General features: G+C 37.3%; 1 long non-coding RNA gene across 3 annotated transcripts in view; it reads left to right on the plus strand.

The window, feature by feature from the left end:
• The first annotated feature begins 410 nt into the window (after nucleotides 1-410).
• Nucleotides 411-13,356, plus strand: part of LOC144581136 (uncharacterized) — a 316,017-nt gene continuing 303,071 nt past the window's right edge. For all 3 annotated transcript variants that reach the window (XR_013531664.1, XR_013531657.1, XR_013531665.1), the window contains exon 1: nucleotides 411-532. This is a non-coding gene — a long non-coding RNA (uncharacterized LOC144581136). The remainder of the gene's footprint in view (nucleotides 533-13,356) is intronic.

The following is a 13,356-nucleotide window of genomic DNA, read 5'->3' on the forward strand; positions in this document are numbered from 1 at the left end:
GTCTTGCTATGTCACCCAGGCTGGAGTGCAGTGGCAATATCTCAGCTCACTGCAACCTCCACCTCCTGGGTTCAAAGCGATTCTCCCACCTCAGCCTCCCAAGTAGCTGGGAATACCAGCACCCGCCACCACGCCCAGCTAATTTTTGTATTTTCAGTAGAGACAGTATTTCACCATACCAGCCAGGTTGGTTCAAAATTCTGACATGTAATCTGCCTGCCTTTTCCTCCCAAAGTGCTGGGATTACAGGAATGAGCCCCCATGCCTGGCATATTTTTTTTCTTTCAGTAGTTTGAATATTACCAATTCTCTACTGGCCTGTAAAGTTCCTGCTGAGAAATCTGCTGTTACTTCAATGGAGATTTTCTTGTTTGTGACTTGATGCTTTTGTATTGCTGTTTTTACAGTTCTTCATTTTTGACTTTTGACCATTTGACTCTAATGTGCCTCAGAGAGAATCATTTTGGGTTGAATTTGTTTGGAGTTCTTTGAGCTTCCTGGATCTCGATGTCCATCTCTCTCCCAAGACTTGGTAAGTTTTCTGCTGTTATTGTTTTTTTTTTTTTTTTTTTGCTTTTAACCTGAAGGAAGTTATTCAATCAACAAGTGTGTATTAAATTCAATTGTCTCAGAGCATTGTGAACCTTGCTGTAATACCTCTTGACTTTGGATGGTATATTGGTCCTAAAGGAATCAGACTTCACATTCATATGTTTATTGACTAGATTTAATTTTATATAGTTTTTTTTTCCCCCCAAGAAGGGCTTGTAAGATTTGTACTACCTGAGCTCTTTCCTGTTAAAAAATTTACCTTTGTACTTGAAAGACAGTTTGGTAGGATAAAATGTTATTATTTAGTCATATTTTGTTTCTCTTAGAACTTTGTACATGTATCCTTTTATTATCTTTTGATAATGAATATTGCTAAGGATAATTGTTAGGCCAGATTTATTTTTGCCTTACACAGAAAAAATAGAAAATACATGTATTATACAATATATATTACATTCTATATATGCATATACACATATACAGTAACATTCGGGTGTTGATACCTATACCTAAAGTTTTATTTTACTATGGTATGCTTTTTCAGTATGCATATTTAGTTCTTACTTCATTTCTGGGATAATTTCTATTTTTTACCTGTTTTTATGGTTGAATATATTTTCAGGGATACCAGTTATGTATAAGTTAGATCTTTGTCCTCCATGCTGATTATCTGTAATTGTTTTGATTTTTTTCTTTAGTCTTTCACTGTGATTCTATTAAGTCTTTGCTTTGTATCAGTCATTCATTTTACAGTTGTGTCTGTCCAGTTTCTTTTGTTAGCAAGGTATCAGTTTTATAATTATGCTATCTGGCTCTTAATTTGTTTCCTTAGCTATGCAATCAGCCATTTAATATCATTCTGTTCTTTTATCATTTGGCATCCGAGTTCTTGTTTTATTAAATCTTATTGGATTTTAAGTAGTGTGAAGCTATTGTGGAGAATTGTCTATTGTTTCATAGCATATGTTTTCTTCCAAATGAGGTTCTTCAGAATGTCTTTTGCATGTCACCTTTCATTGTTTTAATGTTTACCATAGCATTTTTGCACACTTGCTTTTCTCTCTCTCTCTTTAAAAAATTGCTTACACTTAGTGTAAAATGTCTTGGTGTTTTGGTTGCTTGATGTAATAAGGGTGTATTTTCTGTCACTCCTAATGATCTATTTGTTTTATCTGAGTAATGATAGGTCTAATATTTTAAAAATTAAATTGGCTTAGGTGTGACAGAAGAGTGAAAGCTCGGACTAAAGAAGTTGCTCATACTTAGATTTTATGTTGCTAATCAATAAAAATAGGATATTTAAAGATGAACGTACAAAATAATAATTGCCATAAGACTGGATAATACAAATACTTAACTGATATACAAAGTGTGATTATATGACTACTATTAATTTCCAGAAAATCAAACTGGATCTTGAGCTCTTTTTTACAATTTTGTTAATCCTATTTGTGGTAGTGTTTCTTAATCTTATGGTGGAATGGACATTTAGAAGATACCCTTACAGCTGGAATTGTTTCCCTATTTCTTCACAGAAATTTGAATCTCCTGAAAAAGTTAAGTCCACTCAGTTTTCACTTTCACTTTCCATCAATCGTTTACATCAATCCTCTCAACATTGTTTACATTAGAAGGAGAAACTTTTAAAAACCATTCCACAGTTTACTGCTTTCCAAATTTGGAATATTCATGAGAAGTATAGGGACATTATTATGATAATTTACCATTAAATCTCCTGGGGCAGGGGTGGATTATGCACCAAGGAAAAGGGATTAGGATTTTTTTTCCCCTTCTTACCACTGTACATGCCTGGATGCTACTGTGCTTTTTCAATTTTTATTAATTTAAAAAATTCTATTAAGTTTTTTATAATTTGGAGGTACTTATTAGGTATTAAGGGAGGGAATCTGTAAGCTCTTTTTCTGCCATATCCACTTAGACTTCTTGGTTGTTATAGGTATGAATAATTTAAACATTTAAAAACACATTTATGTGTCCAGTATTTTCAGAATATCTTTATATTACTTTTATAAGTGAAACAACATTTTACAAATTTCAGTTTTGATCTCTTAAGGTCTACTTCAGTTGCCACTTCTAAGAAACCTTCTCTGATATCCCTAGCCAAAATAACTTTTCTTTTCCCTGAATTTTTACATAATCTTTCTAGTCATATAAAATATATTTTATTAATTGCTATTATAGACCAGGCACATTTCTAGGTACTGAGAATATAATTTATAAAATATGATTTCTGTCTTCATGATACTACTATTACAGTGATTGAAGATAGGGAGGAATTGACCTGTCATCTGTCTTAAATATTCTATACATTTTTGCTTATTGAAGTTAGAGCATTTTATTCACTGATGTATCCTCCACAAAAATCTCAGGTAATGTAAGACACAAAATGAAAGCTACTAAATGTCTGTTGAATTAATGAATCCAAAATGAATGCCTTATTAGCTGGAATATGGAAAGACAATACTTCAGAGTAAAAAGCAAGAGGGAAGTAATCATAGCTTCCAGGAAAGATTTCAGGCCTATTTGGCTGACTGGATGTATGTGTAGGCAATTTTAACAGTGTCCCACTGGTACAGGCATATAAAAATAACAAAGCTGAGCTCAAGCAGTGGTCAAGGCTAGGAAATGATGGGTACACAGAATATCAATGATTCTTGGAGCAGAGGAAGCCAGCCCAGGTAGCACTGAAAGGGCCCCTGGAAGCTGGAGTAAAAAGGTTAAATCATATTTCAATGTTTTAACTCCTCTTCAGGATATGAAAATTTCCCACATTACCCAGCATAGAAAGTGCAAAATCATTTATAGCTAACTTTCAGAGAAAGGTTTGAATACCCAGAGACTTAGAAAAAGTTGAATTTCCATAATTAATTTCATTCTGGAAGTGTTAAGCTGGGAAATTTTTCCTTTTCTTATTACAAGACTGCCATGTTGCTAGCTGTTGGCAATATAGAGTTGACATTTTTCCAAAACAGGAATCTTTACAGGCATCTTATTTACAGCATCAAGTAATGAAATATCTTTCTTTGTAATTATATGACCAAGAGCTAAAAAGAACCAGGCATGGGAACTAAAGAACCTGAGAAGCTAAGCTAAAATAAGTGTTTTCTTATAGTTTGCATTAAAAAAAATAATATCTAGGCTTCATGAGAAAACCATGGAATAAGTGGGGAAAGTGGACTGAGGATTTTGGAATGAATGTAATTTTGAGCAAGTTCATATAGTTTGAAGACTATTTGACCATTGACACTTCGATTTGCAAGAGTTGTCTAACCCAGTGAGTTGACAAATGGGATTTTAGTTAGTCTGTGGTTGAATATTATTTTAATAATTGTGTATCTATTTTTGAGTGTATTAGGAAGGGAAATAATCAACTCCAAATTCATTTATATGAAAAAGTAATTAATGTAGAGGAGCATATTGAATAAATAATGGTACTAGCAAAATTTTACAAGTGGGCCTTGAATTGCATGTAAGAAATCTGAGTTAGACTGAAATCAGGTTAAGTGTAGGAGAATAGTAAGCAGCAAGTGAGGTGGCCTTGGTGGATGAGGGCTCATCTCCTCATTGTAGATTATCTCATTATTAGACAAGTCCAGTCCTTGTTAGAGTATCAGAGTTGATTTTTCCTCTTAGGTCACACATTTCTAATTCTCACTATCATTCCTTATTTGTCGATGTCTTAATTTCTTTTTATTTTTCTTTCTTTCTTTTTTTCTTTTGATGGAGTCTTGCTCTGTCACCTAGACTGGAGTTCAGTGACACCATCTTGGCTCACTGCAACCTCCATCTCCTGGGTTCCAGTGATTCTTCTGCGTCAGCCTCCTGAGTAGCTGGGATTATAGGTGCCCACCACCAACACCCGGCTAATTTTTGTATTTTTAGTAGAGATGGGCTTTGAGTATGTTGGCCAGGCTGGTCTTGAACTCCTCACCTCAGGTGATCCTCCTGCCTTGGCCTCCCAAAGTGTTGGGATTATAGGGGTGAGCCACTGTGCCTGGCCATTGGTTGCTTGTTCTTTGGGTTACATCTAGTGATATCATTATAGAAAGATAATGATAGAAAGAAACTTAGAGATCATCTGGCCAGTAGTTTATCAGACTGACAGCACTAGCACTCTTTCTTATCATCTTCTTCTTCCTTCTTTTTTCCTTTTCTTTTTCTTTCTAAAGGAGTTATTTTCAGGACTCCCAATTATAAGAGTTAAGAATGACCCCTTGACTGATAGGGGTGAGTAAGAAATGTAGGACCTTATTAATAGATTTCGATTCTCCAACAGGAGAATTTTCCCAGGAATTCTATGGTTCTATCAAACATAATCTGAAAAGTATAGGTTTCAGTTATCTGTTGTTTATTGTTTCTCATTGTTACATAAGCCATCTGATTTTTATTGACTTAAAATAATAATTTATTATCTCAGGTTCTTGTACATTGACTGGATTCTGCTGAATTGTTATTTCTTGAGGTGTCTCAAGGTTACATCTGAGGTTAGAGTCACCTAGAGACTTCCTTACTCTTATAATTTCTGACTGAACTAGGATGACTGGAGGAACTGGTGGTTGATTGGTTATTGTGGGCTTTGACCTGGCCTCTCCATGTGGCTAGCTTGAGCTTCCTCATATCATGGTGTTCTCATCTTATATGATAGCTGCCTCTCTCCATAGTGAGCATTCCAAGAGACTTAGATGGAGGCTTCCAGGCTTCTAGTGACCTATCCTTGTCTATCAATCAATATTAATTTCACCATTTCCACTTGTCAAATAACTCATAAACAGCCCAGATTCAAGAGGATGGAATAATAGGTTCTACCTCTCAGTCGGGAAATATACATGGAGGAAAGGCAGTCATTTTGAGACAAGCTACCTCAGGTAATATTAAGTCCAGAGAGCGTAAGGACTTAACCCTAGACCCCAGAGCCAACAATGGCAGAGTGAAGACTTAAGCCAAAATTACAAAAAATGAAATCTACTTTCATTGTCAAATCCTTCCACTTAGTACTGAAAATTAAAAATCTCATTCCACTGATTGTAGATGAAGCAGGCTTTGTATTGAAAATGTTATTATGATTGGCACGAATTTAGGTAAAAAAGTAACTAGATCCAATACCTAATAGGTAATGAGAGAACATAATCTATAATTTTATCAGAGAGTGTCAAAGGCCTAGAAACAAATTTAACAAAATGTGTCTAAAGAGAAAATACAAAATATAGAAAACAGCTATTAAAGAAGATTAAAATAAATGGTAAGATATACCACATTTATGGATAGGAATTTTTAATATTATTGTTGATTCTTCTAAACCTGCTCTGTAAATTCAAAGGATTTCCAATAACAATTCTAGCCATTTTTTTTCCATTCAGAACTTGATTAAGATAATTCTAACACCAACATGAAAGAGTAAAGGGCCAACAATTGCAGGATATTTCTGTAGAAGAGCAGAAAGATATGCAAAACAATGTTCATAGCAGCACTGTTAACAATGGCAAGACCTGGAAACGGCCCAAGTGCCCATCTGAGGTAGTGAATATGAACAAATGGTGGGTTGCTCATAGAGCTGAATGAAGACAATTCATTGCTCATACAGTGGTCAAAGCAATGAATTATAGAGAAACATGACAGTATAGATGAATCTTATCAAGTTAATATTAAGGGAAAAGGTAAGTGCTTACATTTTAATTCAACTTGATAACCATTTTATAAAATAACTATAATAAAATACTTTTAGAAGATTCATATAAATATAAACTATGTAAAAAGGAAAACAACAGACTTATGAACACAAGATTTAGGCTGATGCTTATCTTAGGTGGAGAAAGACAGTAGAATGAGACAGGTTTCATATGGTTAGTTATTATCAAGGGTGTATCTTCTGTTTTGAGTGGTGGGTTGGGGATACTAAACACATTATTAAAGTTAACCAAATATGCAAAGCAGGTCATACTAGGGCCAGGGATGAGACCAAAAATTATGATTAATTGAATTCTGTATATTTGAAGTCCAGGAAACAAACTCAACCCTGGTAAGTATTGTTCAACCTAGGTACTCTGCTATCTAGGTTGAGGCAGGTAAACTGACCTTTGGCTAAGTTATGAGGTAAGGTAGGCTTATCTTTGTTGCTATCCCATGAGCAGAGCTTGTGCTTACTTCGTCTATCTCAAATGGTATAGAATGACTGACATTCGGAGTTAGCAGTGTCCGAATCCTCTAATTGTACTCATTGATTTTTTAAGGGGAGATAGCTAAGGATAAGAGAAGTTGTGTGGCAACAGGATGCAGTCAAACTACTACAAAAACATACAATATATTACTCCTTGTCTGGTATCTTCATTTTTTATGTTAATCAAATTCTAAATTACTGAGATATCACTGTACAATTAGGCCCTATGAATTCTATGTATTTATCTGTAACAGATAATGAATTTATAAGTATACTTTCTGAGACTTCAGATTTCAGTATATCTTTAAAGGTATAATTGGAGTTTATCAATTCCTTCTCTCTCTCTCTCTCCACACACACATATGTGTAAAATTATGTATATATTTCTGCATGTATTCAAATGTATAAAAAGAAATATCTGAAAAGATATTCACCAAAATATTAAAGGTAGTTAACTCTGAAAAAAAAAGTTACTTATTTGAAAGTTTCAATACAAATACTATGAAATGTGATAGGATCCATATTTATGCCCCTTCACTCCCCACCATATTGTAAAGCTGGTGGTAACATTTGGGAACACAACTTTTCCTTAGAGATTGTATTTTTACCTTTTCTTTTTTATACTCATTAAAACATAATAGTGTTCGTCTAGAAAAGACAAGGCCAAAGTATGTCAAATTTTGTGTTGCAGTGTTCTTAGTTTATCTATTTTTCTAGGTTTCATCAAAATGGAAGGGGAAGAATCAGGTTTACATTCACTGGGAAAAAACCCAAGACACAATTTTCTCATTTTGTAGGCAAAGCAGGCAATAAAATAAGATATTTTGGGGTAGCCTGGGTGTCTTAGCCCCATTTAAGCTGCTATAACAATATACCATAAATTGGGTAGCTTATAAACAGAATATTTTCTCACAGCTCTGGAGGCTGGGAAATCCAAAATCAAGCCATCAGCAGATTTTCTAGTGAGGGCCTGCTTTCCAGATGACTTCTGATTATAACCTCACATGGTGGAAGAGATGAGGGTCTCTCTGAGGTCTCTTTTTTTTGAGATGGAGTTTCACTGGAGTGCAATGGCACGATCTCGGCTCACCGCAACCTCTTCCTCCTGGGTTCAAGCAATTCTCCTGCTTCAGCCTCCTGAGTAGCTGGGACTACAGGGACACACCACCATGCCCAGCTAATTTTTGTATTTTTAGTAGAGACGGGGTTTCACCGTGTTGAGGTCTTTTTTGTAAGAGTACTAATCACCTCCCAAAGGCCCCATCTCCCGATATTATCATTTTGGGGGTTAGGATTTCAACACAGGAATTTGGGAGAGACACAAACATTCAGACCATAGTACTGAATATAGCTATATTTAATTATGGGAAGCATGATGGACTGACTGGATGTGATGATCAGTTTTATACGTCTGCTTGGTTAGGCTATAGTACTCAGTTATTAATCTAACACAAACCTAGGTGTTACTGTGAATGTATTTTGCAGATCCGGTTAATCTCTATGATCAGGTGACTTTAAGTACAGGAGATTACTCTCAATGTGAGTGGGCATTATTAAATCAGTTAAAAGACCTTAGGAACAAAAATCTGAATTTTTCTGCAATGGAAGAAACTTTGCTTCAAGAGTACATGAACTCCTGCCCAAGTTTTCAGTCTGCTGGCTTGCCCTACATTTAATTTAGGACCCACCAGCCCCAACAACTGCATGAGCCAATTCCTCAAAATAAATCTCTTTATATATGTATCACTTATACATACAAACACACCTAAGTTAACATACATACATATATACGTGTACACTTATGCCCCCTATTGGTTCAGTTTCTCTGGAGAGCCCTCACTGATACTCTTGCCTTGTGAAGTGAAGGAGTATTGAGGAACTCGAGTTGTTCTGGTTTTCCCATTAACTAGTAAGGTGAACTTGAACAGTCTACGGACTTCTTGAGGGCAGGAACTACATTTTCCTTACTGATATTTCTCTGGCATCTACATAGCTTCTAGCGTACACTAGGTGCTCAGTAAATATGTGACGAGTGAATGAATAAATGAATAGTCTGCCCTTTCCTGGGGCTCAGTTGTCTTTTCTAGAAAAGAAGGAGGTTGACCTAACTGCATTCCCTGAGACTCTTCTAGAAGTGTAGAGTTGCAATTAAAAAACTCAGGTCTGGTTTCAGGCATAATGGGTTTGAATCCCAGCCATGCCACTTAATAGCTATATGACTTTGAGTAATTTAGTTTAACCAATCAGAGTTTCAAGTTTCTCATCTGCAAAATGGGAATTTCTAAGAATGCATGTATCATTAGACTTGTGGTGAGGATTAAATGGGGTAATGTTTGGTGGGAATACCATGCCTATCACAGAAAAGTATCACTAGCTGTGAATTGCTGCCACTGCCACTGCAGCCACCACCACCACCACCACTATCATCACCATCATCATCATCATCCACCCACGTGATTAACTATTTTTTAGTCATCTTTCTTGAAGGCTGGGTTTCTTAGAGAACATCTGATCTGAGAACACAGATAGGAGAGGGATATATACAGCATCTAAAAGTTAGAAAATGAGTTAGAGCACCAATAGTAAGGCTGAAGAGCACACAGCAAACCCAGGAGACTGGCACTCAGTGTCTCAGAAATTCAGAGATAAACTCTAGAAAAATGCCATTTTTCTTAAACCTTCTACTATAGAGGGAATTCAACTAACTGTGTAGTTGGTCCTAAGCCTGCAGGCACATGAACACCTGGATGAAGAGGGGTCACAGTGATCCTGGTGGTGTGCAGCAGAATGGTGTGACCGAATTAGATTTACAGAGCATGTACGACTAGATCTCACAATCTTGGGACAAATCTCACCATAACCCCTAGCCATTTCTACATGAGGTAGAGAACCTGGGTTCAGAGGAACATCATTTTCTGCCTAAAGACACAGAGCAAGTTTATGGAATAGCCGGAACCTGAATTTTTAAACTCTGATTGCTTGGCTCAACCTGTGCTGCTGGAGTGAGGAGCCACAAGGCTGAGCCTTCTCTGTCTTTTTGGATGAGCTCTGGGAAGGCAACCTGACATGTAGGAACAAGGGGCTGAGGGTCTCTTTCTGGCTTCTGCTGGCTAGCTCTAGATAATTCCTTTCCATCTCTAGGCCTCAGTTTCCCTATCTGTTCATTAGAAGTGTGTCTCTAAATTTCTTTCCAGCTCTAAAATTTTAAGCTCTTAGATGACACATGTACCTTGACATTCTAAGTACTCTAGATGTTTTATTCCATTCTCACTACAGACTTTAGAGGTAAGTGTATGGATTATTCACCTTGAAGAGGTGAACTGAGATTTAAAGAAATTAAATGACTTGTCTGAGATCACATAGAAGTTTAGTGGCAAGGTTGTTTCAAACCCAGATTTGTATGATGCTCAAATCCATGGATACAGTTTTTCCAAAGACTTGCCTAACCAAGATGTGAACTCTGGGTTGAGATTGCCCAAGTCATCCAGAGTTGGAAATATATATGTGTATTTATAGTGTTTATTCTCCTTGGAACTCAGCCTGCTCTGTCCCAATATACTTCAACTCTTCTTCTGTGGGAAAAGCAGGTGGAAGGACAAGCATGTGTTATTCTGTTCTACACAGCAAAGACATCAATGCCTCCTCCTATTTTCCTGGCTAATCTGGACTGTAGCCACATGTGCTGCCAGAGGGATTTGGCAGACTAACCCAATGCTCAGTTAGGTGTGTAAAGAATAAGTCAATAGCTCCTTGGGGCAACATAACTAACTACAACATGGGGACCCAGTCCTCATAGATAATGCACCCTGAGTAGTGGGATTTGGTGTTAAATGGAATTGGAGACATGCTGAGTTACAAACAGGAGCTGGACCTCAGGTTTGATTTCTGGTCTGTGAAATGGGAGTTGAGTGGGCAATGAGCCCCCCGGATTTCCCATGAGGAGGCACTGAGCACTCTTCCAAGGGGAGAACCATAAGATCTGTCTAAATTTAATGCTAAGTCAGAAACCAGAGTGGAATCCAGGTATCCAAAATTTATCCAATGTCTGTGGTTAGCTCAGATAGCTATATGTTCTGTATCACATTGTCTCACTTTACTGTCATCACATAACCTCACTGGATATTAGTTTGTTCATTTTTTAATTTACTTATTTACTAAGTAATTACTGTCTGTAATTACTTATTACTGTCTGTCTCTCTGACCAGATTTAGGCATCTGAGAATAAGAGCCGTATCTTTTTCATTCATTGTCAGATCATCAGCTTCTAGAATAGTTGATTTGATATATATTTGTCAAATAAATGAATAAAAACAATCCTTTCTCTTGGGGACATCTGAAAGGCACCAGGCAACTAGTAGAGATGTGAATTAGTTGTGTTCTTTTTGTTGTTGTTGGCCATTGGCCAAACATCTTTCAAGATCATGATACTATAAGGGAAAAGGAAAGTTATATTAAAAGTGACTATGCACCCCCTCCACCGCCCATCTAAGCTTCAATACACTATAATTTGTCTTCTTAAAGCTCCCTTCTAATCCTAGTCAATTACTTTGCATGCTTAAGGTTACAAGTGACCAGGATACATCTGTGTGGAGTTATGAATTGTTATAGAGAGTGGCCAGGGAAAAAAGAGTTAAATTGGTCAACTCTTAATTGAAAAATGAGTATGCATGATTTTATTTGCTCTTTTTCTTCTCTGCAGTGACTGGGAGTACTAACCAACTAACCACGAGTTTAGAGTTAGAAATCGGGGCTCTAGCCTTGGCTCTGTTACTAATTTCTGGATGACCTTGAGAAGGCTGCTCTACCTCTCTAGATTTTGGTTTATGCTCATTCCTTAAATATAAGTTGAGCACTTGCTAGGTAACGGTTGCCAGTCTAGGTAATGGGCATACATCTGTGTGGAGTCAACAAAACAACCTGGAGTCTTTACCCTCATTAAGGTTACCTGGCCAGAGTTGGGGTTGGGTGGGTGGAACAGACAGTAAAAATGGAAACTAAGATAAGAAAATTATGATAATGATAAGTGAATAGAATAAAAAGAGTTAGAAAGATACACAAAGGTAAAGGAACATGTGAACTGAGCAGGACAGGGAATTTCTTTCCTTGGAAGCAACATAAAAACTCAGAGACTTCAGTGACCAAAAGTTAGCTATAAAGTTTGAAAGAAGATCATCCCAGGCAAGTTTAAAGCTTTGAAAGAAGAATGAGTTTCACTGATTTGAGGATCAAAATGAAGTCCAGTGTGGCTAGCTGGTGCTTATTGAACAGAAGAGAAAGCAGAAGATAAGGTTGACTGTGCCACATCACATAAGGCCTGTGGACAAAGTATCTGAATTATTTTGTAGCGCAATGGGAAGTTATCTATCTTTTCTTGCTGATTACTCCTTTTACTCTGTATCTCTTAACTCCGGAGTATCCCAGGGTCTGTGGATCCCTCTCTTCTTATTTCTATCCGAGATCACACCCCAGGTGATCCCATCCACTACCCTGACTTTAAATACCATTTATATGCTGATAATCCTCAAATTTATTCCCATAGAGCAACTTCTGCATTCTAGACCTGTGTATACAACTGCCTACTCAATGCTTTTACTTCATATCTAAGAGGAAACTCAAACTTTACATGCAAAACTGAACATCCTACTGTCCCTACAAATCTACCTCACCAATAGTCTCCCTTGTCTTTGGGAAGGGTGAGCCCATCTATTGTTTTTTTGAGCCAAAAAGCCTGAAGTCATTCTTGATGGCTTAGTCTTCAGACATCCACTCTGTCTGCAAACTCTGCTGGTTCTGCCTTCAAATTATGTCTAGGGTGTGATTACCATCAGTTACCACAAAGCTATTCCGTAGTCCAAGCCCCGTCATCTCTTGTTTGGATTATTGCACTAACCTCTCACCTTATCTTCCTGCTTTAACTTCCTTCACTCCATTATCAACATAGCAACCAGAGTTACAAATATAAATCAGATCATGCCATGCTTTAATGTGTCTTTTAATCAATACAGTCCCAGGTCTTCTCATCTCACTCAGAGCAAAGGCCAAGCCCTGACAATGGCTTACCTGGCATTTCCTTGCTGTTTCTTAAGTGTGCCAGTCATGCTTCTGCTTCCAGGCCCTTGCCCTGGCTGTTCCCTCAGTCTTAAGAGCTTTCACCAGATATTCATGTGGCTCATACCCTTACTTGCTCAATTCTTTGCTCAAAAACAACCTTCTCCTTGAGACTGTTCCTGACTGCCATGTAAAAATTGCTCCCCCAGCACTTGCCACTTTATTTATTGTCAGCATCCCTAAGTAGGATATACAGTCCCCAAGGTCAGGCATTTTTGTTTGGTTTGTTCACTGCTGTATTTCTTATTCTTTTCTTTTTTGAGATAGAGTCTCACCCTATCGCCAGGGTGGAGTACAGTGGTGCAATCTTGGCTCATTGCGACTTCCATCTCCTGGCTTCAAGCAATTCTCCTGCCTCAGCCTCCCAAGTAGCTGGGACTACAGCCATGTGCCACCATGCCCAGCTAATTTTTGTATTTTTAGTAGAGACGGGGTTTCACCATGTTGACCAGGATGGTCTCGATCTCTTGACCTTGTGATCCACCCATCTCGGCCTCCCAAAGTGCTGGGATTATAGGCCT

The sequence above is a fragment of the Callithrix jacchus genome, chromosome 2 (genome assembly GCF_049354715.1).
Source record: "Callithrix jacchus isolate 240 chromosome 2, calJac240_pri, whole genome shotgun sequence".
In the NCBI taxonomy this organism is placed as follows: Eukaryota; Metazoa; Chordata; class Mammalia; order Primates; family Cebidae; genus Callithrix; species Callithrix jacchus.